This window comes from Ursus arctos, unplaced genomic scaffold, assembly GCF_023065955.2.
Source record: "Ursus arctos isolate Adak ecotype North America unplaced genomic scaffold, UrsArc2.0 scaffold_5, whole genome shotgun sequence".
In the NCBI taxonomy this organism is placed as follows: Eukaryota; Metazoa; Chordata; class Mammalia; order Carnivora; family Ursidae; genus Ursus; species Ursus arctos.
The window spans coordinates 16,413,640-16,441,483 of NW_026623067.1; positions in this window are offsets into that span (position 1 = coordinate 16,413,640).

Genomic DNA, 27,844 nt, shown 5'->3' on the forward strand with positions numbered 1-27,844 from the left:
GCTCCGTACCTTCGCCTAGCCCAGCTGGCCCGCTGCAGCCAGCCACCCATCACCTCAGCCAGCAGAGCCCAGGCAGGGAGGTGAGCCCCGCCAAGATCAGTAGAATGACCTGGCCAGTCCCTACCTGACCCCAGATTTAGGAGCAATGAAGTTCCAACTGGGTACCACTCAAGTTTTTTGGTTTGTTGTGATTGTTTACTGTGCAGGATGACTGTAGCACGGGATAACGGACACAGTGACCATGAAGAGAAAGAAGAAGGAGGAGGGCAGGCTTGAGGAGGTTGGCAGAGAAAGAGTGCAAGCCAGGAAGGAATGTATGAGATTAGAAGCGTTTGTACTTAGGACAGTAATGGCAACCGATAGGGACAGAGGATCCAAAACCCCACCACTGGAACAACGTCCTTTAGACAGTTGACAAATTGGCTAAGGAAGTGTGTTAAATATATAAATGGGGGGGGGGGGCAAATCATAGCCTGTGAGGCAAACTTAGCCTGCTGCCTGTTCCTATAAATAAAGTTTTATTGGAACACAGTCGTGCTCATTTGCTTACCTACCGTCTACGCTCGCGTCAGCGCTACTGCAGAACGTATTTACCATCTGGCCCCATACAGAAAGACACCTGCTGACCCTTGATACAATCACTTTTTTTTAACACTTTTTTCCTAAACATATGTCAGAAAACATTTCTTATATAAGAAGAGACACCACAGCTTCAACACAGGCGAACTGTGTCCCTTTTACTTCTCTTTACTATGTTTACAGTAATATCCTCGTGGTTACTAACGTGATGTGTTTCAAGGGGAGAAATAATGAGTAATTCAAATGACCAAAAAAAGTGGTCCGGCAATATTCCCAACAGAGTTAGCCTTCTTACCTGTCTCTCTGCTTCCTGTCACTGGTTTTGTGGCAATGCTAATTGGGCTAGTGTTGAAAAGAGTCGGCTTCACATCAGGCAAGGATAACTTCAAAGAAAGTTTTGCTTTAACTGTAAAAAAGAAAAAAGAAAGAGATAAGCCTTTGATTCGTTGATTATACAGTTGAGGGACAAAATGCATAATAATAAATATTTATTCCAATTAAAAGTAAATATTATTTAGGTACACATGAGGTGTTTTATTCTATGATTAAATGACTTCTGACTTTTAAAGAAGGTTCCAGAACCCATTTGCATTTTGTAATCATGAAGGAGTATGTGTCAGATGGGGGCGGGCGAGTATAAAGTAAATTTTAGCTTATTCAGAGGGCATTCACAAGAATGGCCAGGAATCAAAGCCACGGTGTGGTTTAAGAGAGGCTGGGGGCCCTCCACTAGTAAGAAGCACCATGACGTCATGGGAAATGTATTGGATTTGGAGTCAAACTCTAGCTCCAGGTGTCAGGTAACTCTTAACGCCCCGGTGTCCCCATCTTGAAACAACGGATGTGGTAACATCTATGCCCAACTTATTTTGGAGGGCATTCATAAGAATTGAAGCAGGGAGCATATCCAGCATAGGAAACAAAGTGTTGTTCCGATGTTAGAGTATCTGTAGAGAGATTTATAAATGTGCGAGCAAATAATATCAGGAATTAACTATGCAGAGTAAAACCCTAAATACTAGAAGACACTTATGACATGACAGTTTAATAAACAGAAGGCTTCTTTCAGCACATTCCAACAAAAGGGAAAATGTATGAAAGAATCTCAACCCTTAATAAGCCAGCTTTCTAAAGCTGGTGCCTAATTTATATGCAAATCACTGAAAACATCTGCCAGTTGTTTAACCCAGTTTATGTTGATCACATTTCTAATTGTGGTTTCTGGGTGAGCCAGTTGACTCATACAAGTACATCAATAAACTGACCTGTATAGGAAGTCATTTGGAAATTATTTGCAAACTATCGTGTGATTGATACCCCTCAAAAGTTTCTAATGAGCTTTTAGAAATCTCCAGCGGTGTTGCAATGTCATCTAGATGATTGGTTGTTCATTCAAGAGGACCAATTGTATGAGTAGGAATGATACCTTTTGGCAGGTGTTTTAGCTCTGGGATGAAAAAGATGGTGACCTCATTCCTGAGATGAGTTTCTATAAACTCACATAAAGAACAACCCTTGTGGAAAGGGCCTCATGAGGCCAACCTTATGAAAATTCCTGGGAATCAGGATTTCTCAGTGTAGTCGCTGATCAGTCATGTGACTTGGAGAAACTTACCACCTCTCTGGCCTGTTTCCTCAGTTATGAACTGGGGCTCCTGGATCCACTTCCATCCTTAGACCTGGGCAAGATGCACCTTGCTCTGGGCCCAGCTCTTGATCTGTTTGGCCAAATGCTCCCTTTTTCCGACTTCCAGTGAGGTGGGGAGACCGTGGGGGCAAGGCAATCTGCTAGATGGAGTCTACACTCTGCACTTGCTCTGGACCCCTGGACCCTCAAATTCTCTGCCCAGAGGACCATAATCCTATCTCAAGGGCCAGGATAGACCTCTTCCCTGGGTCCATCCTCCCAACAGAGGGACACACCCCATTATGTACATCCTAGGCCAGCAGGGGGCCAAGGGACAGCTGTTGGCAGGCAGGGTGGATAGACTTTGCAAGGCCCCCTGCTGTGCAGGACTGAGGGAAGACATGGTGTGGGGTTCCAGGGGTGCCAAGGCAGTTTCTCCCACGCTGCCACATTCTGGCACTGAACTCTGAGCAGCTGGAAAATTCCAAATTCAAATTGGGACTTTTAGGTTGTTGTGAAGGTGGTCTTATCAAGGTAGGAGGACAGAACATCTTTCTTATAGTTTGTTGGTTTTATCTATTGCTTGTAAACATTTAGACGATTGGTATGTGTAGGCCCTCATTTCTATTCTTACCCCAGGCCCCACAAACGTTAGTGACGTGCCTGCTCAGAGCAAACCTCTTTAAGGTCCCTACCAGCTCTGGGCACCTGGGTGGCTCAGTCAGTTAAGCATCTGCCTTTGGCTTGGGTCATGATCCCACGGTCCTGGAATCGAGCCCTGCGTCAAGCCCAGAGTCGGGCTACCTGCTCTGCAGGGAGTCTGCTTCTCCCTCTCCCTCTGCCCCTCTCCACTGCTTGTGCTTGCTCTGGTTGTCTCTCAAATAAATAAATAAAATCTTTTTAAAATTTTTTTAAAAAATTTTTTAAAAGTTCCCTTCCAGATCTAACTTATTTCAGAGACAATTTAAAAACACTGAGACTAGAAGTTTCTCTGCTTAAGTCTTCCATTTGTTCAAATGTCTCCTTAAGCGAAATATTCAACTTTTCTAAGTATCTGTTTCTTCATGTATTAAAAAATTACATTGCAAGATACAATGAGGATGAAATGACAGACTATACTGAAAATTCTGACGATTAGTACGTCTTCAACATATGCTAGCTTTTTGCTGTGGGAAAACACAAGATTTACAAAGGGGTGAAACAGTCCAGCAATCACACTCCTTGGGATTTACCCAAAGGACTTGAAAACGTCCACATATCTGCACACAGATGTTGATCACAGCTTTATGCATAATTTCCAAAACTTGAAAGCAACCAAGACATCATTCAGTAGGTAAATGGATAAACACAGGCTATCGAGCCATCAAAAGACATGGACGAAACTTTAATGCATTTTACTAAGTGAAAGGAGCCAATATGAAAAGGCAACACGTTTCCAACTATATGGTATTCCAGAAAATGCAAAACTATGGAGATGGTAAAAAGACCAGGGGTAAGGGGAGAGAGAGGGATGAGTCAGCGGAACACAGAGGATTTTTAGGGAAGTGAATAAACTCTGTATGATGCTATCATGGTGGATACATGTCATTATCCATTTGTCAAAACCCATAGAAAGTGCAACACCCAGCACACACGGTATTGTAAACCATGGACTTCGAATGACAATGACATGTCACTACAGGTCATCAATTACAATACATGGAGCACTCTGGTATGGAGTGTTGACAGTGGGGGAGCTTGTGCATGTGAGGGAACAGGGAGTTTATGGAAAATCTCTGTATCTTCCCCTCAATTTTGCTGTGAACCTAAAACTGCTCTAAAAAATAGTCTATTTCTTAAAAAAGGGATGAAGAAATTGAATTCTATCATAACACGTACTCGCTGTCACTCACTTCTCCCTCAACAACGAGCTCCTGCTAAAAGAATTATTCCAAAGATCAATCAATAACAACGCTTTTATCTGAAATGAGGAACTTTAGCTCATCAAAAAAAGAAAGTCACTCAAATTACGAAGCAGCTGTTCTTTACCAGCTGTTTGTGGATAATCTCACCAGCAGTGTCAGACATGGAGTTCCAGAAATACAAAGATGCTAAAACAGCAGTAACTCAGAGCATAGTTTACAGAGAGGAATTTAATGCGTGGAGGAGATGGAGGACTGCGCCATTGCTCAAGTTAGGGGTGTTTATTAGTGTTGAACTTGAGCTAACAGAGTCAGGGGGTTTTCCCCCAATAAATCTAGTGACCAGTGTTTGCATACTATTTTGATGAACGAGTGGTTTTCTGTTTAAAGGTCATCAATACAGAAAAGGCCTCAGTTAGTGAAGGCTAATGGAATTATATTTGTGTCCAGGTCTCAGTGCCCTTGAGGAGCTGAAGTGACTAATACTCTGTGGAGAATATGCTGAGCATAGAGGGAACAGAATTAACCCAGCCATTTCAGACCTCTCTTCTCAGGAAAGGGTGATATAGAGTGTTCTGTTCTCCAGGTTGTCCAGGACCCCAATATTCAAGGAAAACCTCATTTTCCCAGATCCACTGATGAGAGGAAAGAAAAAGAAAGAAAGAAAAGAAAAAAGAAAGAGAGAGAGAGAGAGAAGGGTGGGAGGGAGGGAGGAAGAAGGGGAGGGAAGGAGGGAAAGATAGAGAGCAAGGGAGGGAGGGAAGGAGTGAGGAAGGGAGGGAGGGAGGAAGGGAGGGAGGGAGGAAGGAAGGAAGGAAGAAAAAGAGAAAGAAAGAAAGAAAGAAAGAAAGAAAGAAAGAAAGAAAGAAAGAAAGAAAGAAAAGAAAAGAAAAGAAAGAAAGAAAGAAAGAAAGAAAGAAAGAAAGAAAGAAAGAAAGAAAAAAAGAAAGAAAGAGAAAGAAAGAAAGACAAAGAAAAGAAAAAAGAGAGAGAGAAGGGTGGGAGGGAGGGAGGGAGAAGGGGAGGGAAGGAGGGAAAGATAGAGAGCAAGGGAGGGAGGGAAGGAGTGAGAAAGAAAGAAAGAAAGAAAGAAAGAAAGAATAATTTAACTGCAAGGCTCCCCATAGCCTGATGCATTACTCAGACGAGGGGGATGCCTGGATAAACACACACAGAAGAGGACCATTACCTGGAGCACACAGGAGCCAAAATAAGAAAACAAAGACACACCTAAGCAACCCAGATACGTATAAGAATTCAGCTAAAGCAATACAATGCTTCAAGGATGAACCAGGAAAGCAACCTACAATAATGTGTGCACTTTCACTGGCAAAAACTCAGACTCCCTGTAAGAAACAGACGTTGTTTTAATGCTGAATTGTTGAGCTGAAGAAATAAATAAAAATTTTTAGATGCTTAGAACTAGATTATTCCTCATTGGGAATAGGTCCTTCATGATAGCACAGCATCTATAATTAGCCATGTAAGTAATAGCCATGGGTCAGCCTCCCTTCCCACTCAGCACTGGTCAAACTTTCATTAATTGCCCAGTTTTTGGCTCAGCAACTGAAGTGTGATACTATTTGGATGGGGTCCAAGAAAGAACAATGAAAATGATTAGGAAACATTTCCCCGTGAGGAAAATATAAAGAAACAGGGCTTATTTAACCTAGAAAAAAAAGGCTCAAGGGAAACTTAGTAATTTCCTTTGAATAGATGAAAGGCTAATATAAGAATGACATGAACATGATTATTTTTACTGATAAGAGTTTAAGAGATGATATTGCAGCAGAAAAAAAATTAAATTAGATATTACGGGAGCTGGTAAGATATGTAATATATTGAAAATTAAGGGAATAATTTTCTTACACACTTAAGAAAATAATTCTCTAGTGATGCCTTGTACCTTAGGGGGGGAAATGGATAAAGTGGGTTTCTAGAAGTCCATTCTCTGAAATACGAAGTATTTTTAGAATACATAATTCAGAACAACCTCATGGGTATCCTCTATATCGAAGCCTATTCATAAGGACCCCAAGGATTAAGAAAGGTACACGAGAAAATCAAAAAGGAAACAGTGGCTTTGAATGACACATTAAACCAGATGGACCTAACACATATATTCAGAACATTCCATCCAAAAACAGTAGAAAACACATTCTTTTCAAGTACACATAGAACATTCTCCAGAAAAGATCACTTGTTTGGCCACAAATAAGTCTCAATAAATTCAGAAAAACTAGTATCCGATCATGCATCTTTTCTGACCACAACGGTATGAAACTAGAAATCAATCATAAGGGAAAATCTAGAAGGAATACAAATACATGGAGGTTAAATAGCATGATACTAAAGAATGAATGGGTCAACGAAGAAATCAAGAGAAAGTCAAAAAAATAGATGGAGAAAGTAAAAATAAACACACGAGTCCCAAATCTTTGGAATGCAGCAAAAGCTGGCCTAAGAGGGAAGTTTAGAGCAATACAGGCCTACCTCAAGAAACAAGAAAAATCTCAAATAAACAAGCCAACCTTATACAAAAGGAGCTAGGAAGGAAAAAAAAAAAAAAAAGACCAAAGCCAGTAAGAGGAAAACAATAATAAAGATAACAGCAGTAATAAATGAAATAGAGACTAAAATAACAATAGAACAGATCGATGAAACCAGGAACTGATTCCTTGAAAAGATCAACGAAACCGATAAACCTTTAGCCAGACTCATCTAAAAAAAAGAGAGAACTCAAATAAAATCAGAAATGAAAGAGGAGAAATAACAACCAACACCACAGAAATACAAAGGATTATAAAAGTATATTATAAAAAGTTACATGCCAACTAATTGGACAACCTAGAGAAAATAGATAAATTCCTAGAAACATATAATCTTCCAAAACTGAAACAGGAAGAAATAAAAAAATTTTAAACAGACCAATTACTAGCAATGAAATTGAATCGGTAATAAAAAAATAAAATAAAATAAAAAACTCAAAATAATCAAAAGTCCAGGACCAGATGGCTTCACAGGTGAATTCCACCAAACATTTAAAGAAGAGTTAATAGGGGCGCCTGGGTGGCACAGCGGTTAAGTGCCTGCCATCGGCTCAGGGCGTGATCCCGGCGTTATGGGATCGAGCCCCACATCAGGCTCCTCCGCTATGAGCCTGCTTCTTCCTCTCCCACTCCCCCTGCTTGTGTTCCCTCTCTCGCTGGCTGTCTCTATCTCTGTCAAATAAATAAAATCTTTTAAAAAAAATAAAAATAAAAATAAAGAAGAGTGAATACCTATTCTTCTCAAACTATTCCAGAAAATAGCAGAGGAAGGAAAGCTTCAAAATAATTCCCATAAGGCCAGCATTATCCTGATACCAAAACCAGATAAAGATACTACAAAAAGAAAACTACAGGCCATTATCCCTGATGAACACCAATGCAAAATCCTCAACAAAATATTAGCAAACTGAATCCAACAAAAAATTAAAAACATCATTCCCCAGGATCAAGTGGGAATTATTCCAGGGATGCAAGAGTGGTTTAATATTCACAAATTAATTAATGTGATACAGGACACTAGTAAGAGAAAGGATAAAAACTATATGATCATTTCAATAGATGCAGAAAAAGCACATGACAAAGTACAACATCCATTCATGATAAAAACTCTAAAAAAGTAGGTTTAGAGAGAACATATCTCAGCATAACAAAGGCCACATAGGAAAAACCCACAGTTAACATCATACTCAATGGTGAAAAATGGAAAGCTTTTCCTAGAGGAACAAGACAAGGATGTCCACTCTCACCACTTCTATCCAACACAGTACTTGAAGTCCTAGCCATGACAATCACACAAGAAAAAGAAATAAAGGCATCCAAACTGAGAAAGAAGAAGATACGATTATTGCAGATGGCATGATACTATATATAAAAAACCCCAACAACTCTACCAAAACAACTATCAAGACTAATAACCAAGTTCAGTTAAAATGTCACAGGACACAAAATTAATATACAGAAATCTGTTACATTTCTTTTTTTTTTTTAAAGATTTTATTTATTTATTTGACAGAGATAGAGACAGCCAGCGAGAGAGGGAACACAAGCAGGGGGAGTGGGAGAGGAAGAAGCAGGCTCATAGCGGAGGAGCCTGATGTAGGGCTCGATCCCATAACGCCAGGATCACGCCCTGAGCCGAAGGCAGACGCTTAACCGCTGTGCCACCCAGGCGCCCTCAGAAATCTGTTACATTTCTATGCACTAATACTTATGTGGTAGAAAGAGAAATTAAGAACACTATCCCACTTACAACTGCACCCAAAATAACAAAATATCTGGGAATCAACTTAACCAAGAAGGTGAAAGACCTGCACTCCAAAACTTATAAAACATTGATGAAAGAAATTGAAGGTGACACAAACAAATGGAAAGATATCCATGTTCATGGATTGGAAGAACCAGTATTGTTAAAATGTCCATACTACCCAAAGCAATCTATGGATTTAATGCAATCTCCATTAAAATACCAAGAACAATTTTCACAGAACTAGAACAAATAATACTAAAATTTGCGTGGAACCACAAAAGACCCCAAATAGCCGAAGCAATCTTGAGAATTTCAAGATATACTACAAAGCTATAGTAATCAAAACAGTATGATGCCGGCACACAAATAGACACAAACAACATGAATTTTTAAAAATAGACACATAGATCAATGGAAGAGAATAGAGAACCCAGAATTAAACCCATGCACATATGGTCAATTAATCTATGACAATGGAGGCAAGAATATAGAACAGAGAAAAGACAGTCTCTTCAACAAATGGTGCCGGCAAAAATGGACAGCTTCATGCATAAGAATGAAAGTGGCCCACTTTTCTACACCATATACAAAAATAAACTCGAAATAGATTTAAGTCCCAAATGTGAGACCAAAACCATCAAACTTCTAGAAGAACACATAGGCAGTAACTTTTTTAACCATCTGCTATAGAAACATTTTTCTAGGTATGTCTCCTCAGGCAAGAAAAACAAAAGCAAAAATAAACTATTGGGACTACATCAACATAAAAAGCTTTTGCACACCAAAGGAAACCATGGACAAAACTAAAGGGCAGCACACTAAATGGGAGAAGACATCTGCAAAGGACATATTCAATAAACGGTTAATATCCAAAATATATAAACAACTTATACAACTCAACACCAAAAAAAACCAAACAATACAACTTCAAAACTGTGCAGAGGATGTGAATAGACATATTCCCAAGAAGACATCCAAATGGCCAACAGACACATGAAAAGATGCTCAACATCACTCATCATCAGGGAAATGCAAATCCAAACCACAATAGCGGAGCACCTGGGTGGCTCAGTTAAGCGTCTGCTTTCAGCTCGGGTTGCGATCTTGAGATCCTGGGATTGAGCCCCACATCAGGCTCCCTGCTCAGCGGGGAGTCTGTTTCTCCCTCTCCCTCTGCTGCTCCCCCTGCTTGTGCTCTCTCTCTCTGTGTCAAATAATAAATAAAACCTTTAAAAAAAAAAACTACAATAGCATCTCACGCCTGTCAGAATGGCTAAAATCAAAAAGACAAGAAATATCAAGTGTTGGAAAGGATGTGGAGAAAAAGGAATCCTCGTGTGCTCTTGGTAGGAAGGCAAACTGGTGTAGCCCCTGAGGAAAAGAGTATGGAAGATCCTCAAAAAATTAAAAATACAGGGGCACCTGGGTGGCTCAGGTGGTTAAGCATCTGCCTTCAGCTCAGGTCATGATCCCAGGGTCCTGGGATCGAGCCCCACATCAGGCTCCCTGCAGGGAGCCTTCTTCTCCCTCTCCTCCCTGCTCATGCTCTCTCTTGCTGTCATTATCTCCATCTCTCTCTTACTTATATAAAATCTTCTTTAAAAAATTAAAAATATAATTACTATATGATCCAGTAATTCCACTATTTATCCAAAGAAAAAGAAAACACTAATTCAAAAAGATACATGTTTATTGCAGCATTATTTACAATAGGCAAGATATGGAAACAACCCAAGCGTCCACTGATTCATGAATGGAAAAAGAAGATGTGGTGTATAAATACATTGGAATGTTACTTAACCATAAAAAAGAATAAGATATTTCCATTTCCAACAACATGGATAGACCCAGAGGGTATAAGACTAAGTGAAAGAAGTCAGGGAAAGTCAAACTTCACATGATTTCACTCATATATGGAATTTAAGAAACAAAACCAAACAAAAAAACAAAGAGACAAACTAAAAAGAGTCTTAAATACGGACAGAAAACTGTTCATTGCCAGAGGGGAGGTGGTGGGGGATGGGAGAAATCGGTGAAGGGGATTAAGAGTATACTTACCATGGGAGAGGAGTTAAGATGGCGGAGGAGTAGGGGACCCCTTTTTCAGCCGGTCCCCTGAGTCGAGCTGGATAGGTACCAGACCAGCCTAAACAACCACGGAACCAGCCTGAGACGCAGGATGATGCATCTGGATCTCTACAAATGAACATCTCCAGCGCTGAGTATTGAGGTACGAAGCGGGGAGCCGTGAAACCGCGCACAGATATCGGAAGATAAACGGAAGGGGGAGGGAGCCGCCGTGTTCGGGCGCTGGGAAGCGGTAGCCACCTGCACGGGGGAGCGGGCGGGGCTCGCGGACGGCACCCGCAAAACAGCAGACTGAGACCGTGAGCCGGGTGCGCGCGCCACCAGGCATCTTGCGGATCACCGGAATCCCGGTGCGCTCACCGGAAATAGACTGAGACCGGGAGCTTCCGGAGCGCGCGCGCGGGGCGGCTGGCAGCTGGCGGGCCACCTGCACAGGGGAGCGGGCGGACTCGCGGACGGCACCCGCGAAACAGCAGACTGAGACCCTGAACCGGGTGCGCGCGCCACCAGGCTTCTCACGGAACTCCGGAATCGAGGTGTGCTCACCGGGCATAGACTGAGACCGGGAGACCCGGGAGCCTGCGGGGCGGCCGGTGGCTGGCGGCATTAGAAACACAAAGGACAGAGACGCGCCGGCCCTGGAAGTGAGGGCTGGGACGCCGGGTGTGGGGCGCACATCCCAGGACGCTGCAGGGTTGAGCAGCACCAACAGTAAGAGAGTTAAAGTGGCCAGAACATCAGTGGAGAACGGGCCGCAATCCCTCTGTTCTGTGACAATGCAGCCTCTGCTGCTCTGACTCTCAGAAGAGGCACAGCAAACCGCCAGGGAAAGCCGCCAGAGAACAAAAGCCTGGAAATACCGGCTCAGAGAGTGCCCATCCCCATCCCCCCTCGCAGGGGACACGGAGACTCTAACCAAACAGGGTTGCCTGAGTATCGGCGCAGCAGGCCCCTCCCCCAGAACACAGAAGGCAGGCTGAAAAATCAAGAAGCCCACAACCAGGCGCCTGGGTGGCACAGTCATTGAGCGCCTGTCTCCGGCTTAGGGCGTGATCCCGGCGTTCCGGAAAGGAGTCCCTCATCGGGCTCTTCCGCTGGGAGCCTGCTTCTTCCTCTCTCACTCCCCTGCTTCTGTTCCGTTCTTGCTGTCCGTCTCCCTCTCCCAGATAAGTAAATACATAAAATCTTTAAAGAAGCAGCCCACATCTCTAAGATCCCTATAAAACAAGGGGCACGGCCTGGGACCCAGTCAATAATTTGGGCTCTGGACAACCCCGCAACCTCTCTTCATCAAAATGACAAGAAGGAGAAGCCCCCCCCAGCAAAGAAAAGACAGTGAGTCTGTGGCCTCTGCCACAGAAGTAACGGATATGGATGTAACCAAATTATCAGAAATGGAATTCAGAGTAACAATGGTCAAGATGATGAGTAGACTTGAAAAAAGTATTAAGGAAAATGTTACTGAGAATATAGAATCCCTAAGGGCGGAAATGAGAGCGAATTTGACAGAAATTAAAAATTCTATGAGCCAAATGCAGGCAAAACTAGAGGCTCTGACGGCCAGGGTCACGGAAGCAGAGGAAAGGGTTAGTGAATTGGAGGATGGGTTAATAGAGGAAAAAAGGAAAATAGAAGATGGTCTTAAAAAAATCCACGCCCACGAATGTTGGCTACGGGAGATTACTGACTCAACGAAACAATCCAATGTTAGAATCATCGGCATCCCCGAGGGGGTGGAGAAAAACGGAGGTCTAGAAGAGATATTTGAACAAATTGTAGCTGAAAATGTCCCTAATCTAGCGAGGGAAACAAACATTCGTGTCCAAGAGGCAGAGAGGACCCCTCCCAAGCTCAACCACGACAAACCTACGCCACGTCACGTCATAGTGAAATTCGCAAATATGAGATCCAAGGATACAGTATTGAAAGCGGCCAGGGCAAAGAAATTTCTCACGTACCAAGGCAAAGGCATCAGAATTACGTCAGACCTGTCTACACAGACCTGGAATGAGAGAAAGGGTTGGGGGAGCATTTTTAAAGCTCTTTCAGAGAAAAACATGCAGCCAAGGATCCTTTATCCAGCAAGGCTGTCATTCAGAATTGATGGAGAAATAAAGACATTTCAGAATCGCCAGTCACTAACCAATTTTGTAACCACGAAACCAGCCCTACAGGAGGTATTATGGGGGGGTTCTATAAAAGTAAAAAGGCCCCAAGAGTGATACAGAACAGAAAGTCACAGCCAATACAAACAAAGACTTTACTGACAACATGGCAGCATTAAAAGCATATCTCTCAGTACTCAGTCTTAACATTAATGGTTTAAATTCTTCCTTAACACGCCACAGGGTTTCAGATTGGATAAAAAGAAATGACCCATCCATTTGCTGTCTACAAGAGACTCATTTCGAACCCAAAGATACATTCAGACTGAGAGTAAGGGGATGGAGTACCATCTTTCACGCAAATGGACCTCAAAAGAAAGCTGGGGTAGCAATTCTCATATCAGATAAACTGGATTTTAAACTACAGACTATAGTTAGAGACGCAGAAGGGCACTATATTATTCTTAAAGGAAGTATTCAACAAGTGGATATGATAATTATAAATATATATGCCCCCAACAGGGGAGCAGCAAGATACACAAGCCAACTCTTAACCGGAATAAAGAGACATATAAATAAAAATACATTAATAGTAGGGGACCTCAACACTCCACTCTCAGAAATAGACAGAACACCCTGGCAAAAACTAAGCAAAGAATCAAAGGCTTTGAATGCCATACTCGATGAGTTGGACCTCTTAGATATATATAGAACACTACACCCCAGAACCAAAGAATACTCATTCTATTCTAATGCCCATGGAACATTCTCAAGAATAGACCATGTTCTGGGACACAAAACAGGTCTCAGCCGATACCAAAAGATTGAAATTATCCCCTGCATATTCTCAGACCACAACGCTCTGAAATTGGAACTCAACCACAAGGAAAAATTTGGAAGAAACTCAAACACTTGGAGACTAAGAACCATCCTGCTCAGGAATGACTCGATAAACCAGGAAATCAAAAATCAAATTAAACAATTTATGGAGACCAATGAGAATGAAAATACAACAGTCCAAAACCTATGGGATACTGCAAAGGCAGTCCTAAGGGGGAAATACATAGCCATCCAAGCCTCACTCAAAACAATAGAAAAATCTAAAATGCAGTTTTTATATTCTCACCTCAAGAAGCTGGAACAGCAACAGAGGGACAGGCCTAATCTACGCACGAGGAAGCAGTTGACCAAAATTAGAGCTGAAATCAATCAAGCAGAAACCAGAAGTACAGTAGAGCAGATCAACAGGACTAGAAGCTGGTTCTTGGAGAGAATCAATAAAATTGACAGACCACTGGCAAGACTTATCCAAAAGAAAAGAGAAAGGACCCAGATTATTAAAATTATGAATGAAAAAGGAGAGGTCACGATGAACACCATTGAAATTGGAAGGATTATTAGAAATTTTTATCAACAGCTATATGCCAATAAACTAAGCAATCTGGAAGAGATGGAATCCTTCCTGGAAACCTATAAACTACCAAGATTGAAACAGGAAGAAATTAATTTCTTAAATAGGCCAATTAATTATGAAGAAATTGAGTCAGTGATAAACAACCTTCCAAATAACAAAACTCCAGGCCCGGACGGTTTTCCTGGGGAATTCTACCAAACATTCAAAGAAGAAATAATACCTATTCTCCTAAAGCTATTTCAAAAAATAGAAACAGAAGGAAAGCTACCAAACTCATTCTATGAGGCCAATATTACCTTGATCCCCAAACCAGGCAAAGACCCCCTCAAAAAGGAGAATGACAGACCGATTTCCCTAATGAACATGGACGCCAAAATCCTCAACAAGATACTTGCTAATAGAATCCAACAGTTCATTAAAAGGATTATCCACCACGATCAAGTGGGATTCATAACTGGGATGCAAGCGTGGTTCAATATTCGCAAATCAATCAGCGTGATACATCATATCAACAAGAAAAGACTCAGGAACCATATGATCCTCTCAATCGATGCCGAAAAAGCATTTGACAAAATACAGCATCCTTTCCTGATTAAAACGCTTCAGACTGTAGGAATAGAAGGTACATTTCTCAATCTCATAAAAGCCATCTATGAAAAGCCTACTGCAAATATTATTCTCAATGGGGAAAAGCTGGAAGCCTTTCCCTTAAGATCAGGAACACGACAAGGATGCCCACTCTCGCCACTATTATTCAACATAGTACTAGAAGTCCTTGCAACAGCAATCAGACAACAAAAAGGGATCAAAGGTATTCAAATCGGCAAAGAAGAAGTCAAAATGTCTCTCTTCGCAGATGACATGATACTCTATATGGAAAACCCAAAAGAAGCCACTCCCAAACTATTAGAAGTTATAGAGCAATTCAGTAACGTGGCAGGATACAAAATCAATGCTCAGAAATCAGTTGCATTTCTGTACACGAATAACAAGACCGAAGAAAGAGAAATTAGGGAATCCATCCCATTTACAATAGCACCAAAAACCATACGTTACCTTGGAATTAACTTAACCAGAGATGTAAAGGACCTTTATTCTAGAAACTATAAATCACTCTTAAAAGACATTGAGGAAGACATAAAAAGATGGAAAGATATTCCATGCTCATGGATCAGAAGAATTAACATAGTTAAAATGTCCATGCTACCCAGAGCAATCTACACTTTCAATGCTATCCCGAGCAAAATACCGAGGACATTTTTCAAAGAACTGGAACAAATAGTCCTTAAATTTGTATGGAACCAGAAAAGACCCCGAATCTCCAAGGAACTGTTGAAAAGGAAAAACAAAGCTGGGAGCATCACAATGCCGGATTTCGAGCTGTACTACAAAGCTGTGATCACAAAGACAGCATGGTACTGGCACAAAAACAGACACATAGACCAATGGAACAGAATAGAGAGCCCAGAAATGGACCCTCAGCTCTTTGGGCAACTAATATTTGATAAAGCAGGAAAAAACATCCGGTGGGAAAAAGACAGTCTCTTCAATAAATGGTGCTGGGAAAATTGGACAGCCTCATGCAAAAGAATGAAACTTGACCACTATCTCACACCATACACAAAAATAAACTCCAAATGGATGAAAGACCTCGATGTGAGACAGGAATCCACCAAAATTCTAGAGGAGAACATAGGCAACAACCTCTACGACATCGGCCAAAGCAACCTTTTTCATGACACATCCCCAAAGGCAAGAGAAACAAAAGATAAAATGAATTTATGGGACTTCATCAAGATTAAAAGTTTCTGCACAGCCAAGGAAACAGTCAGAAAAACTAAGAGGCAGCCCACAGAATGGGAGAAGATATTTGCAAATGACACTACAGATAAAGGACTGGTATCCAAGATCTACAAAGAACTTCTCAAACTCAATACACGAGAAACAAATAAACAAATCAAAAAATGGGCAGAAGATATGAACAGACACTTTTCCAATGAAGACATACAAATGGCTAACAGACACATGAAAAAATGTTCAAAATCATTAGCCATCAAGGAAATTCAAATCAAAACCACACTGAGATACCACCTTACGCCAGTTAGAATGGCAAAAATAGACAAGGCAAGAAACAACAATTGTTGGAGAGGATGTGGAGAAAGGGGATCCCTCCTACATTGTTGGTGGGAATGCAAGTTGGTACAGCCACTCTGGAAAACAGTGTGGAGGTCCCTTAAAAAGTTAAAAATTGAGCTACCCTATGATCCAGCCATTGCACTACTGGGTGTTTACCCCAAAGATACAGACGTAGTGAAGAGAAGGGCCATATGCACCCCAATGTTCATAGCAGCAATGTCCACAATAGCTAAATTGTGGAAGGAGCCGAGATGCCCTTCAACAGATGACTGGATTAAGAAGTTGTGGTCCATATATACAATGGAATATTACTCAGCTATCAGAAAGAACGAGTTCTCAACATTTGCTACAACATGGACGGCACTGGAGGAGATACTGCTAAGTGAAATAAGTCAAGCAGAGAAAGACAACTATCATATGATTTCTCTCATCTATGGAACATAAGAACTAGAATGATCAGTAGGGGAAGAAAGGGATAAAGAAAGGGGGGGTAATCAGAAGGGGGAATGAAACATGAGAGACTATGGACTATGAGAAACAAACTGAGGACTACAGAGGGGAGGGGGGTGGGGGAATGGGATAGGCTGGTGATGGGTAGTAAGGAGGGCACATATTGCATGGTGCACTGGGTGTTATACACAACTAATGAATCATCGAGCCTTACATCGAAAACCGGGGATGTACTGTATGGTGACTAACATAATATAATAAAAAATCATTATAAAAAAAAAAAAGAGTATACTTACCATGATGAGCGCTGAGTAATGTCTATAATTTTTGAATCATTATATTGTACACTTGAAGCTAATATAACATTATATGTTAATTATACTTCAATTTTCACAAGTTTCACCCCTTGCACAAATAAAGCAAATTAGAGTCAAGTAAATAAACAACCCAAGTTTAAGCAAAACTATTAAAAGAAAAGATGCATTGTCATGGTTTCTTCCTAATACCCTAAAAATGACAAAGATGATTTTTAAAACGCATTACTAGTCCTCAATCAAGCTAACTCTCTATTTCGATCACCTTCAATAGTTCATTTCATCAGCTCAGAAAATTTAAGGTCGAAGAGTCTTGCATGACTCGTCCTAAAATAAAATTCTCCTTGACCTCACTACCCTCTCAAACCCGAGCCTACGCCTACTGATTAGCTCACCCCTTTCTTTCCATCCTCATCCCTGATCACCATGCAAATGCAGGAAAATAAAGACAAAGATCCTAAAAGCAGCCAAAAAGAAAAGACTGATTATCTTTAAAAATGACAGACCCATGGCTGACTTCCGGATAGCAACAATAGGAGGTAGAGGCCAGTGGAATAATATACCAAAGGTGTCAACCTGTAATTGACTTAACTAACTATAAAGACATTTTTTAGGTAAACTAAGATTGAGCAAGTCTATCAGCAATATTATCTCACTAAAACTTACCAACAATACTTTTTAAAAATGTCATCAAATCCAGAAGGACCATAATGTAATGAAAGTAAGGTGCTTTTCACACATCTGGGAAGATTAGGCCTGGAGCTTCTGGATGCCACGCAGATGTGGAAAGAGCCTGCCCAGGATTGAAATTAACAGGAAAAAGCAGAGATAAGAGATGGAGAAAGAGAGACTCATCCTAGAGACGTGAGGCCAGCCATTTCCCTTGGAGTTTGTAACCATGTGAGACAATAAATTATATCTGGTGTTTAAACCAAAAGGAGAGAATGTAGGATGTAAAATTATATGCAAACTCTGGCAGTAATAATTTATAAAGTCAGGGGCGCCTGGCTGCCTCCGTTGGTAGAGCACGTGACTCTTGATTTCAGGGTCACAAGTTCAAGCCCCACAGTGGGTAAAGAGCTACATTTGTTTTTTAAAAAGTAATTTATAAAGTGAAACGTATGAAATAAAAACGAAAAAGAAATGTAAAAATAATTTTGTTTGGCCCGTGAGATCTTTCTTAAATGTTTGTTGCTTAAGGAAGATAAGAGGGACAATGGGAATGAGGGGCAAGAGGAGAAGTAGGAGAAAGAATCTAATTTTTTAAAAAAGTCCAGAATGGAAGAATATAGATGTGTAGCAGCGGTAAGGCAAGAGGGGGGAAAAGCAAAGGAGAAGCAGGTTTTGAAGATCAAGAGTTAAGATTTAGAAGTATAAAATCTTGCAGCACCTGGGTGGCTCAGTTGGTTAAATGTCTGACTCTTGATCTCCTCTCAGGGTCAGGGTCATGAGATCGAGTCCCACTTCAGGCTTTGCACTAAATGTGGAGCCTGTTAAGATTCTCTCTCTCCCTCTCCCTCTGCCCTTCCCCCATCCCTGCTCACACATGCATGCACTCTCTCTAAGGAAAAAAAAAAGAAAGAAAGAAAGAAAGAAAGAAAGAAAGAAAGAAAGAAAGAAAGAAAGAAAGAAACAAACAAACAAACAAACATAGAATCTCTCCAACTACGAAGGTGTAAAGAATATATAAATCTAACTACCTAAAATGAAGTCAGCAGTAAAGATAGAAATTTGGTAGTACTGTCAAATAGATAGTATTTGAAATTTCTAGAAGGAAGGCGCATAAGAGGGGATGGGGAAGACAGGGAACGGGAGAAGAACCCAGGATGGAGGCTTGATCAACTTTTAACATTATGAGGACAGGAAGGAAATGGAGGGTGGGCTAGCATAGCAGAAGAGCAGCCAAAAAAGTTGGGGGCAAGCTAAAAGAGAGTGATACTGGCAAAATCAAGAAACAAGAGCTGAAAGGTTTTAAAAAGCTTCTGCATAGCAAAGGAAACAGTCGACAAAACCAAAAGACAATCGATGGAATGGGAGAACATATTAGCAAATGACATATCAGATAAAGGGCTAGCATCCAAAATCTATAAAGAACTTATCAAACAAATAATCCAACCAAGAAATGGACAGAAGACACGAACAGACATTTCTCCAAAGAAGACGTCCAAATGGTCAACAGACGCATGAAAAAAATGCTCAACATCACTAGCCATCAGGGAAATACAAATGAAAACCACAACGAGATAACTCCTGACACCAGTCAGAATGGCTAAGATTAACAAGTCAGGGAACGACAGATGTTGGTGAGGTTGCAGAGAAAGGGGAGCCCTCCTACACTGCTGGTGGGAATGCAAGCTGGTGCAGCCACTCTGGAAAACGGTATGGAGTTTCCTCAAGATGTTAAAAATAGAGCTACCCTATGACCCAGCAATTGCCCCACTGGGTATTTACCCCAAAGATACAAATGTAGTGATCAGAAGGGGCACCTGCACCCCAATGTTCATAGCAACAATGTCAATAGCCAAACCATGGGAAGAGTCCAGATGTCCATCGACAGATGAATGGATAAAGAAGATGTGGTTCATATATACAATGGAGTATTACTCAGCCATCAAACAATGAAATCTTGCCATTTGCAATGACATGGGTGGAACTAGAGGGTATTATGCTGAGCAAAATAAGTCAATAAGAGACAATTACCATACGATCTCACTGATATGTAGAATTTAAGAAACAAAACAGAGGATTGTAGGGGAAGAGAGGAAAAAATAAAACAAGATGAAACCAGAGAGAGAGAAACCATAAGAGACTGTGAATCATAGGGAACAAACTGAGGGTAGCTGGTGGGGAGGGGGTGGAAGGATGGGGTAACTGGGTGATGTACATTAAGGAGGGCATATGATGTAATGAGCACTGGGTATTATATAAAATTGATGAATCACAGACCTGTACCTCTAAAACCAATAACATATTATATGTTAATTAATTGAATTTAAAAAAGAAAGTTTTTAAAAATACATTTACATGTTCTTTGAAACTCTTCTGGTGCAACTTAATTTCCTTACCCTTAAGCATGGGCGGGACTTAGAGACTCACTTCTTAAAAAAGAAAAAAAAAAAAAGATCTATTTATTTATTTTAGAAAGAGAGCAAGAGCATGAGCACAAGTGGGGGATGGGGAGAGGGAGAGAGAGAATACCAAGCAGACTCCCTGCTGAGCACAGAGCCTGACCGGGGTTGGGGTGGGGCATGTCTAAATCTCACAACCCTAAGATCATGACATGAGCCCAAATCAAGAGTCAGAAGCTTAACTGACTGAGCCACCCAGGCACCCCCTTAGTGAATGACTTCTAATGAATAAAATAAAGCAGAAGTTTAAGGACATGTGACTTTGGAGACTAGGTCATAAAAAGGAAAAAGAAAAAAGACACTTCAGCTCCTGTCCTGGTCATTTATTCATTCTCTCACTCTCATTCTCTCTTGCATTCCCTCACTCTTTCCCTCTCTCTCTCGGTCACTCCAAGGGAAGCTAGCTGCCATGTCTTGAGTGCAGCCAAGCAGCTCTGTGGAGAGACCCAAGTGGCCTCCAGTCAACAGGCACATGACTGAGGCATCTTGGCAGTGAATCCTCCTGCCCCAGTCAAGCCCTCAGATGAGTGCAGCCCCAGCCTCATGAGAGACCCTGAGGCAGAATTACACAAGTCCTCCATTCCTGCCCCTAATCAACTGTGAGATAACAGTCTGTTAATTCAAACCACTAAATTGGGGTAACTGGTTAAGAAGGTAACAGACACAAGGATACTACAGGAAGGCAGGAGGGGTAAACCGTATCAGATGTCACACAGAGTTCCACACAGCATGGCGGAGGGGGGCAGGGAGCCAGGTTAGAAATGAATCAACGTGGGAATGAGTGAGAACATGGAGAAAGCGGACATTTCTTTGGAGAAGTTCAATGGGGTAGGGAAGCAGAGAAATTGGGCAACGAGCTGGCACAAGACTGGGAAGACGAGAGAAGCAGCGAAGGCTGTGGAGGTGAATGGGAATAAGAGAGCCTGAGTTAACTGGCTGATGGGGGACAGAGGCAGAAAAGCTGTTCCACTGAAACAGGAGAAAGGCCAAGAAGACAAGGCCAAAGGCAGGTGACATTTTAAGATCTTTTTAACACTATTTTCTCAGTAATAACAGGTGAGGTAAACCTGTGTCCACGGTCTTTGACAGGTGGGCATTTGGCCTCTACTGGAGTTCTTCACGAAGTCTCCAGGGGCACAGTGTCCTGCCTCTCCCCAAAGGAGGGGATGGACAGCCCTGCCGGGAAGCTACTCCTGGAACAAGACAGCATAAATCTTCATTCTGACACCAGAGGACTGTCTGGATCTTTATGCTGACTTGGAGAACGAAGCCTTCTTTTTAAAAATACCGAACAACACCTTCCTTCCCTAGATATGGTATTTGGGATGAGGCGGGGCTGGGGTTTTCATTTTATTTTTTGCATATATTAAGATACATATTTCAAAATAAACAAGTCATGGGGAGGTACTGTACAGCATAGGAAATGAACTCGATAACACCGTAATAACTTTGTATGGTGACTGATGGTAACTAGACTTATTGTGTGAATCTCTTCATAATACATAAAAATACCGAATCACTACGTACGCCGAAAACTAAATGGGCATTGTATGCCAATTGTATTAAAGTTTTAAAAATTAAAGAAAAAAGAACATACATATCACTTTTATAATTTGAAAAATCATTCAAGACCTTCAAAAAGATCTTCAATTGTGGGGCACCTGGGTGGCTCAGTCGGTTAGGCCTCTGACTTCGGCTCAGGTCATGATCTCAGGCTCCTGGAATCGAGCCCCACGTCAGGCTCCCTGTTCAGTGGGGAGTCTGCTTCTCCCTCCCCCTCTGCCCCCCCCCCAGAGCTTGTGCTCTGTCTCACTCTCAAATAAGTAAAATCTTCTAGAAAAATCATCTTCAGGGGCGCCTGGGTGGCACAGCGGTTAAGCGTCTGCCTTCGGCTCAGGGCGTGATCCCAGCGTTATGGGATCGAGCCCCACATCAGGCTCCTCTGCTATGAGCCTGCTTCTTCCTCTCCCACTCCCCCTGCTTGTGTGTTCCCTCTCTCGCTGGCTGTCTCTATCTCTGTCAAATGAATAAATAAATAAAATCTTTAAAAAAAAAAAAAAAAGAAAAATCATCTTCAATTATATCTAAAACATTTTTATTTGCTTTAGATAATATTCCAATTTAATAACTAATGGTTGATTCGCCAGACTTACAACTTTATAGGCTCTGTTGTTTCATTTTATTTCGTCTTCAAATTCCCCTTCCAATCCCACTTCGGCTGAGACAATTTCCCAGCTGCTGTTGGTCTGTGGCCATTACACAAAGTGATCCCAGCAGTTATTTCTGGTTAGTAGTTTTGGTCATTTCAGTCTCTATGAAGTCTCATATGTGGGCTCAGAACAGTCCCTTCCTATTGTCTGACATTATTAATGCAACTTGATCAAATCTCCAATTCATACACAACGCTCAATCCGTGGGTTGGTGGGGCTGTTGCCAGAAGCAGCCCTTTCCTGGAAGGCAGGTGCACGGACTTGGGACAGTGGTTTTTCTCAGTTCTCAGAGGACTTGTTTTCAGGTTTGAAGCATTCTCTGGAAGGGCTTTGCTTCCAGGTATCACTTACAAACCTTTTTTTTTTTTTCTTTTTTTCTTTTTAAAGATTTTATTTATTTATGTGATAGAGAGACAGCCAGCGAGAGAGGGAACACAGCAAGGAAGTGGGAGAGGAAGAAGCAGGCTCCCAGCGGAGGAGCCTGATGTGGGGCTGGATCCCAGAACGCCGGGATCACGCCCTGAGCCGAAGGCAGACGCCTAATGACTGCGCTACCCAGGCGCCCCCACTTACAAACCTTTTATCTTCATTCCCATACGGACTCCAGTTTCTGGTTTAAGACGAGCAGAGCACATGATTTGGGGTTGCTGCCTCTTCCTGGGAGACATCGGCAGATCTTGCCAGGAATTCCCACAGATGTGAAAGACCTTTCTGCTGGGTCACTAGCGTGGTCTTTATCCATGGGAGCTCACGCAAAATTACAGAAAACTTTCAGATCTTTCAAATTCGGAGACAACATCAAAACACGTTCCTGGACTGCGTCAAGTCTTCAATGTAAAGAAACATCGTCAACGGCTCTGAACCTGTCTCTGGGACAAGCAGAGATTCGAAGATCAGATCACTGATTCTCCAAGTCTGGTGCCCAGGGCAGCAAGGGCGGCAGCAGCATCCGGAAGCTTGGTAGAAATGCACACACTCTGGTCCCGCCCCACACCTACCCAAGGAGGCTCTCAGGAGGTAGGGCCAGACATCTGTGTTTTAGAATGCTCCCCCCTCCCCGCCCCCCCAGGGAATTCTGCTGCTCCATAAGGTTGGACAGACACCAAATTCCATTTAGATAGCACATCCGTGGACTATCCTGCCGCAGGAGCAAAATCTGTGAATTTGACTTGGGATGTTCTGGGGCCATCCCTCAGGAAACAATTCTATATAGCCGAGGGCAGAATGCCCCTTGCTGTCTTGCGGGGGAGAGAGCTGGAGGACTTCTCGGTGGAGTTGGAGCCTTACTGAAAGATTGCGTAGCCAGTCTGGCAAGCGGGTGAACAGTCACCATCATGGTAGGCATCCCGCAAACCTCTCATTCCTGCGGAAGGACGAGTAACGGCTCTTCTTTTGGAAAGGGGTGGCTTTGAAAAGCAGCGGTGGTTAATGCCGCTGGCGTGAAATAGAGGGTAAAAAGCAAGCCCTCAAAAAAAAAAAAAAAAAAAAAAAAAAAAGGATGTCTGTGTTTGTTCCCTTCTGAAGGGACACCAAGAAACTGGTATTTTTTTAGCCTAAGTTGACGGGAGCTGTTGTCGAAGAGGAAGATGGTGCCATAAAGGGGAGAAATGAACCATTTCTGGGGTCTTATGCATCACGCAGGATGCAAGCTGAACCCCAGTGGTGACTCACGGCTCGCAGAGAGCGCCCCCTGCAGTTCCAACTCTGACTGGCATGAGGAAAAGGCTCTGACCGACTAAGCCCAATCCATTCTTTAAAAATCAAATGATTAGCGCAGGGATGAAAGGTGCAGCGTAGGGAATATAGTCGATGGTACTGTAATAGTGTTGTACGGTGACAGACGGCAGCTAGCGACACTTACGGGGAGCACAGCGTAACGTATAGAAAAGTTGAATCACTGTGTTGACACCCACAACTGATGGATCGTGGGCAACGACACTCAAAAGAAAAAGGAAGAAAGGGAGTATGTGCAAGTCTGTCCAAGGCTATTAGATATGTCATAAATGGAGCATCTCCTTTATTGAAAAAATAAATATAAATAAAAACTCCCTGGTTTTTCTCTCTGCTAAGTACGCTATTTCCAGAAAGTTTAAAACAAACAAAAAAGGATATAATGAGGATGACAAGTACTAAACACGGACAGGATAAAATACAAAAGCACTCTGTCCAAGTCCAGCAGCAAACTCGTCACCTTTATTGATACACTTAAGGCTCTTACAAAGAGTCAGCAACTAGGCAGAGAAAAAGGGAGCTTCCGGGAAAATATTAATGATAAACTGCATTTGGAATGTTCTGGCCCGTTTTCATTTGTCAAAGGTTCAAATCCAAATATACGTGCTCTCTCACATTTGACTACCTTTTCCCGATTTTTCTTAGCCCTTCAAAGACTGCTTGACTTCTTATCCATGGTCCCGGGCTACTGGTTAAAGTTAAAGTAGCACCAAGTATTTACCCTTGGTCCTCATCACAGACACCTTTTTTGTCACCAACCTTCATTACTCTCATCTTGTCCCTGCTTCCTGACCCAGCTTAAATCCTCTTCCTTAAACGCACTCCAGAAGGATCTCACCTCTGAACTTGGAGTCACCACTGTCTGCCTAATTCACTTGACACTTAACTTGGGTACTTGTCTTCTTTCATTGATTTCTCTATTTTCCAGGACGTTCAGATACAACCTTCAAGAACTCCAAACCCTTTAGGAGATAATGTGGGTCTCACCATGCTTGGACTTAAAGAATTTTTAGGTTGTGCCTAAGTGCCCAAATTCAAAAACCGTGACCGAAACAGTTCTCGTTTCATTCCAACATGTCCCTTTAATCTTCTGTTTTAAATCAGGCTCTGCGGATTAACCTTTTGCTTCAGTCCCACCCAACACTGGATGAGACCGTGAGGACACAAAGACAAATGAAACGGTGTCTGCATCTAAGCAGCTTACCATTCACTGAACGAATTCGTCTAAAGCCAGCTCTGTTGAAGAAAAAAAAAAAAAATGCAGAAGCGCTTTGCCTGGCCAGGGAAGAGAAATGAACACCAGTGCCTGGGAGCTCTCTGTGCAGAGGGCACCGGGCTGGGAGGAGAGAGAAAAGAGCAAGAGAAGAGCAAATAAAGTGAAGGGTCCCTGCAGGAGGGAGAGAGGGACTGTAATTATGGGTTGGGGCCAATTCTTCCCAGAACGTGGCCTGGGGACAGAATCAGAACATCCTCCAGGGTCCTGAAGTCAGAAACAGCTCCTCTCCCCCCTGAAAACTCGCTCCTGTGCTTGAGGGAGCGCACGCTTGGATTATTCTGCTGGTCTCTCCGCAGCTCCTCCTCCCGTTTTCTATTTCTAGCTTCTAATTGGCTCAACTTGCAGCTGCAACCCCAACTCCCTGTCCATCTCCGGGGCTGCTCACGTGACTTCCAGTTTCTAATGCGCATTATTCCCTTTCACTTTGTGAACCAGGCTTCCGGGCTTCGGTGTGAATTTGGATAGTGCAAATCCTACCGTAATTGCCTTCAAAGTATTTAAATGGCTCCGCGCCCATTCCACTGCCAAGGCCATAGGGGAGGTCCAGATGCGGTTCCCGTGAAAGATTTGCATCTGGGGCTAGGGCTCCATCCAGTTCGCTCTTCCTCACCAGCTTTGCAAGTAGACTCCAGCATCATCTAAAACTGGGTCAAGGGTGCCTTGCTTCATTCTCAAACACAGCGCTACATAGCGATGCCATTCCGCCTCCAACCCATCCACCCCTGCTCATTGTATCCAGAGAAAGACTATAACGTAGAAGATTCTTTTCTGTTTTTAAAGATTTTATTTATTTATTTATTTATTTATTTATTTATTTATTTATTTATTTATTTAACAGAGAGAGAGAGAGCACGTGCACACAAGCAAGGAGAGCGGCAGACAAAGGGAGAGGGAGAAGAAGGCTCCCCGATGAGCAGGGAGCCGGATGTGGGGCTCGATCTCAGAACCGCTGGGATCATGACCTGAGCCCAAGGCAGACGCTTAACCGACTGAGCCACGCAGGCGCCCCACGTAGAAGATTCTAAGTAAGCCAAGCAGGAGGTAGAAAGCCTATGGACTCCAAAGGCAGGGTGACCTGGTTTTAACCTGAGCTGTTGGATGCACTCTCTCCTCCGTGAGTACCTTTCTTGAGCAAGTACTCTGTGCCGGGATCACACCCTCCCTGCCTTTGTGGAGCTCAGAGCCGGGCAGGACAGATGAAAATGAAGTGGAAACAAGACCTTACTTGTTACCCTCCCAGTGTCTGGAGGTTGTTGTCATAATCATGGACAACTAAGGGGTGAAGGAGGACAAGACGGTATCTGAATCTTGTGTTTGGAAATCTTGAGGACACAGGTTTGTAGAGGAAGAACCAGAGGGAAAAGAAATAGTGAAACTAGTTACCGTAACTGCGGTGATAAATGTAAGGAACTAAGGCCATGGCAGAGGACAAAGAGAGGAGAGAGCGAGAGCGAGAGCGAGAGCGAGAGCTAGGGACCAGAATCAGCAAAGCCTGCAGACAGGTTGCATGTGAGGGGTAGGAAAGGAGGAGGGAAGAACTTCTGGGTTTCTGGCGCACACAGCAACATCCTTCCTAGAAGAGGGACTCTGGGAGCTTGGGCATGCCTTGGAAAGACCATGAGTGTAATTTGGGTGGCATCAAATTTGGGGTGCCAATGACACGGCCAACTGCAGGGAACCAGTAGGCGTTGAGCTAATTCGCGTGGAGCTCAGAACAGTGATCCGGGCACAACATGGGGACATGAGACTCGTCAGCTGAGGGAAGGCAGGTGAAAGCACTCAGAGAAGAGGTACATGAAGAGAAAAGACGAAAGACCTGGAAATCATCATAAAGGATGCCCAGAGGAAGATGAGCCCATGAAAGATCCCATGAAAGAGTTTCTGGAAAGGGACGAAGAGGAAAAATTTCCTTCATAAAATGCAAGTAACAGGGGCACCTGGGTGGCTCAGCCAGTTAAGCGTCTGCCTTCAGCTCAGGTCAGGATCTCAGAGTCCTGGGATCAAGTCCTGCATCAGGCTCCCTGTTCAGCGGGGAGCCTGCTTCTCCCTCTTCCTCTGCTGCTCCCCCTGCTGTGCTCTCTCTTTCTGTCTCCAATAAATAAATACAATCTTTTTAAAAAGTGCAAACAATATATAGCCCAGAAGGTATATACTATATAATGTATGCACGTAAACCAAACATAAAGTCCCTGATAGACCAGGTACATAGTAAGTACAGGATACATGGTAGCTTTCATCATCATTAATGTACTATTTATAATAAAAATAACACAGGCGTTTTCCTTAGGTGTTTAGGTAAATGTCCTCTTTTTTGTAATCTCTCTTGACAGCACAGATGAATTCTGGAGATTTGTAATATAGTTTATAATAGTCTGGGATAAAAGCCTTGAAGTGAAAAATGCATGTACCTATTCCAGATGATATATTTGAAACAAATGAAAGTAACAAAATTCTGATGTAAAAATACGTAGTTTAACAGAAGTCCATTCTTCTGTGTCTTCTGTAACTGTATGTGGTTAGTTCATGGAAACAGCAAGGTGAGCATACGAAGTTGGGAATAAAAATTGGGAAAATGAAACACATAAAGGA